The sequence below is a fragment of the Lycium ferocissimum genome, unplaced genomic scaffold, assembly GCF_029784015.1.
Source record: "Lycium ferocissimum isolate CSIRO_LF1 unplaced genomic scaffold, AGI_CSIRO_Lferr_CH_V1 ctg11602, whole genome shotgun sequence".
NCBI classification, from domain to species: domain Eukaryota; kingdom Viridiplantae; phylum Streptophyta; class Magnoliopsida; order Solanales; family Solanaceae; genus Lycium; species Lycium ferocissimum.
Window position 1 is genome coordinate 1 of NW_026713909.1, and position 5335 is coordinate 5335.

Sequence of the window (5335 nt, forward strand, 5' to 3'; positions counted from 1 at the left end):
ATTTTCACATTCATTACTCATCAAGTTCATTACATCACCATTCGGAGACATAACATACCATTTCTACAATATATACACAAGATATACAATTTAAGCAAATTTTTCCGCCAAAATCATAACTTATTCAATCCTTCCATTCTTTAACATACAAGTTCATAATACATTTCCATCTTCCAGATTCATTAACGTTAATCATAATTTGCACCTTAACCACTTCATTTTCATAATTTCATAAAATCATACTAAAACGACATAAGTTCCTACATTCCATTTCAAGGCGAACTTTCATCATTTTGCCTTCATTCACATTACAAGGATCACAACAACATAACCAACATATTAAACAACATTAAGCCATTTTCATTTCACAACCCTACACCACACGGCCAAACTTCATAATTCCCATAGAACAACATAACATATTAACTAGAATCAAGAAATTGACTTGTAACATACAAGTCACAATTATTTCAAAATTTTCCGAACATGCGAAAATGCCGGATGTAAAAGATACCTTTCGGAAAACGGTACTTTTTACTCACATTTACAGACGCCGAATTCATCGGCTCTCCCAACCCCCCTCCCCAACAGTGTCCCAATATACCATATATATATCACATATACGTAAAACAGTAACATTTAAAACGGTGTCCTTTGCTTACGTTCACGTCGACGCCGAATACATCGGCCTCCCACCCCCCCTCCCCAATGTTGTCAAGATATTATATATATATCATGCATCACATAAATGGGGCCGCCGCGTACGGCTCTCCCCATATCCCGCGTCGGCATCCCGCGTCCGGATGATAAGCCAGCCGAATCAGCGGACACGATTGCCCTCCCCATTCCCCACATATACAAGTATCATATAAACAAAGTGCACATATACGTGTATCACAAAGCGGTTACCGATGAAAAGTGTCATTTATGAGAAAAAACATCAAATAGGAGCATAAGGTATAGTTTCATCTACTTAGAACCGTTAGCAGTGCTATTCCCCTATGTTAGAGTTGTGATATCAAGAAATCGTTATCGTTATAAGATTATATTCTTCACCTTAGTCAAAGAATCGTCTTTGTCGTACTTATCATGGACGTATGTTCTTTCTTAGCATTTTCGTTATCACGGTCATCGTAGACATTTTTACATTAGGATAGTGCCGTACCTATCGTTTGATAATCGGGATGAGGATCAAAAGTTTCCTTAGGATTCTACTCCAAAACAAGCCAAATGAAGCGATAGGGAAAATCCGGGTACAATGGGCCCACCTCGGGCCGAATGAGATAGCGTACATAATTTACGTATAACACGTTTCATGACATTACCTATGAGAGTTTTAAAGTAATCGGTCTCATTTATGCAAGTTCTAGAGGTCTAAGAAGTTTTCCAACATTTCGCACCATTCCTAGTTCAATTCTACTGAATGAATAGTAATGAATTTCAATCTTAAATTTCGAGAAAAGGAATAGTCCCCGAGGCCCATATCCAACTTAGTACGTCTAAGACATGCCATAGAAAGAAGGGTGAAGTCTTACATACCTCTTTCTGCTCCTTCTACTACTCCAAACTAAGTCTGCAAATCCGCTAAAATCTACGATTTGGTCATGTTTACCAAAACTTGATTAGTGCACTTAGAACCGGATTCTTCAATGATACTTGGCTACCAAATTTCGTAAAGACTTCCCCTATAAATACACCGTCCCGAGAATATGGCTCGGCCCAATTCAACAACAACAACCCGAGAATGGAACTCGGCCACAATATCAACCACAATGCCAACAATCCATAGGTAATTCAAACACATTCTAACATTAATAATTTCTATCTATACAATTCGCCAATATTTCACGCATATTCAATTAACTACGTACCTTCCAACCAACACCATTGATCGTACATTCAAGTGTTAATCCGAGGCCATTTAAACACGATTTACAAGCATTCCAAGTAATCTATACCATATTCAAAACACTCCAACCCATATGCTTTTTTACCCGACACTACCAATTCCATAAACACAACAATAATATGTTTCTTTCTTCCAAATTCATATACTACGTCAACAATCCATACGTCTTCAACAATATTTTCATAAACTCACAAAGTCACATTAAAATCACATCAATCTTCCAAAACAGCCCGCAACACCACAAATTCAATCATGAATCATTGAGCATTCATTTTTCATCATATAATTCACAATACAACAACCAAATTACCAAACAAAAATCAATTCGTTTATCCTACACCCCCACTATATTCGTCCACCATGCATGCATATATTTCCATGGATTTCTCATATTTTCTATACATGTTCACAACAAGAAACGCACTACATGAAATTAACTCAACCTTCCATGCAACATAACACACACACACGGCTCAATCACACATACACCATGCACACGACCACTTTACAACATTCATATTCTCATGATTTTCACCCCTTTCTACATACTACAATACTCACAACCATCCAAAACATGTGAAAGAAGATTGAATACATACCTTTTTCCTTCTTCTTCTTACTTGACTAGGCTCCAAACTTGCACAACAAATGCTTTGCTTGTTCCAACAACCACTCCATGTTGTTGAGGACCTTTAATTAGGTAGGAAAAGTGGAAGAAAATAATATATTTTGATCATCTTCCATGGCTCCCATTTTTGGAGCCATGGATACTACTATATATCTCTCTCTTCATCTTCTTTTTTTCTCTCTTATTTCTTCAACTAAAAAGATGACCTCAAATATATATATGCATGTCTCCCCCTACTTTCCATATTTATTAGTTAGTCCCTCAAGCATGGCCTTATGTCCCTCTTCTTCCTCTTCTAGAGCTTTCTTCTTTTTTCTTGATTTTTCCTCTCTTTCTTAAATTTCTTCACTAGGTCAAAGAAGACCAAGTGTCTTCTTTGGTACACTTTGGTCCTTCCATATTTACACTTTGCCCTACTACTTATGAATTGGCCACATGCTCCTTTATTTATTTACTTTACTTCTCTAGGATTTTCTTCCTTTTTCTTGAAGATTAACAAAAGAAAACCACATTTCCTCCTATGCAAGTTTTGGCCCTTCAAGAATTTTCTTGAACTTTTGTGAAATTACCATTTTGTCCCTAACCTTCTGCATTATTTCCACGGCCCATTTTGCGAATTTCCTTTTTCGCCCTCAACCTTCCACAATATTTCCGTGCTAATAATAGTTATAAATAATATTTACAACAACTCGTCCGTTAAAATAATTTTTGAGAATGGTCTCGCCTTTAACTTTCCCCGACGACTTTGGAATATTCAAACGTACAAAGTACGGGCTACAACAGTATCTCTGTAATGAATTAGCATGGGATCTTCGTAATGTCGCTCTTTCACATCCACTACTAGCGACGAGACTGCTGAATTCTGAATGGTAGCTCCCATGCTACCTGAGTCCACTACTCGAACTCCTAGGCTAGCTAATTGCTGAAGCTCACGAGCCATTTCTCTCTTCTCTGGCCGAACATCACACAAACTTCCCATAGATCTAGGATATCAACATCATAATCTTTTAGCAATTCCAGCCATCGTCGTTACCGCAAATTCAACTCTTTCTGCTTGAAGATATACTGAAGGCTCTTATGATCTGTATAAACATCCACATGGACACCATACAAATAATGTCTCCACATCTTTAATGCATGAATCACTGCAGCCAATTGAAGGTCATGGGTTGGATAATTTCTCTCATGTTTTCGTAATTGCCTTGAAGCATACGCAATCACCTTACATTGTTGCACCAATACACAGCCTAGCCCAATGCCTGAAGCATCAACATAACCTTCCAATCCCTCTGGAAGTGTCAGGACTGGGGTAGAAGTTAATCTATCCTTTAGCTCTTGGAAACTACGTTCATAAGCAGCTGTCCATTGGAACTTTGCTGATTTCTGGGTCAGCTTTGTAAGTGGTGCAGAAATAGAAGAAAAGCCTTCTATAATTCTCCTGTAATAACCTGCTAAGCCCAGAAAACTACGAACCTCCATAGGAGTCGTGGGCCTCGGCCAAGTCTTCACGGCCTCAATCTTTTGGCTATCCACCCGAATACCATCGGCTGAAACAATGTGCCCCAAAAATGTCACTGAGTTAAACTAAAACTCAAACTTACAAAATTTAGCAAATAACTCTAGAGTTTGAAGAACTCTAAGGACAGTACGCAAATGATTCGCATGTTCTGCCTCGGATCTAGAATACACCAAGATATCGTTGATGAATACAATCACAAATAAACTAGGAAGGGCCTGAACACATTGTTCATCAAATCCATAAATACTGCCGGTGCATTAGTTAGCCCAAATGACATTACCCGGAACTCAAAAATGGCCATATCTTGTTCTGAATGCTGTCTTAGGGATATCTTTCTCCCTAACTCTCACTTGATGATACCCGGATCTCAAATCTATCTTTGAAAACCATTTTGCGCCTTGTAATTGATCAAATAAATCATTAATCCTCGAAAGAGGATATTTGTTCTTAATTGTCACCTTATTCAGTTGCCGATAGTCAATGCACATTCGCAAGGAGCCATCTTTCTTTCGGACAAACAACACGGGTGCTCCCCACGGGAAGAACTAGGCCTAATAAAACCTTTTTCTCAAGCAAGTCCTTCAATTGCTCCTTCAACTCTTTCAACTCGCGGGCCATTATATAATGTGGAATAGTTATAGGCTTGTGTACGGCAACGCATCAACAAAAAATCAATCTCTCTTTCCGGAGGAAGGCCGGAAGCTCTTCCGGGAATACATCGTGAAACTCATTCACCACGGAATCGATCAAGAGTTGGCGGCTCAGCTTCTACATCTTGAACCCGAACTAGATGATAAATGCAACCTTTTTTGATCATTTTCCTTGCCTTTAGATAGGAAATAAACCTACCTTTTGGTGACGCAGTATTTCCTTTCCACTTTAAAACTGGTTCTCCCGGAAACTGGAAGCGAACTATTTTCGTTCTACAATCAACATTGGCATAGCAAGAAGCCAACCAATCCATAGCCATGATAACATCAAAATCCACCATTTTTAACTCATGTAAGTCAACCATAGTACGATGGTCACAAATCACAACTACATAATTTCTATATACTCGACTAGCTATTACCAACTCACCAACGGGTGTAGACACCTCAAAAGGTTTGATCGACTCCGGTTTGACATCAAACCGACCCGCAATATATGGAGTAACATATGACAATGTGGAGCCCGAATCTATCAAAGAATATACATCATGAGAAAATACCGATAATATACTTGTGACAATATCAAGAGAAGACTCAAGATCTTGGCGTCCAACCAAAGCATAAATACG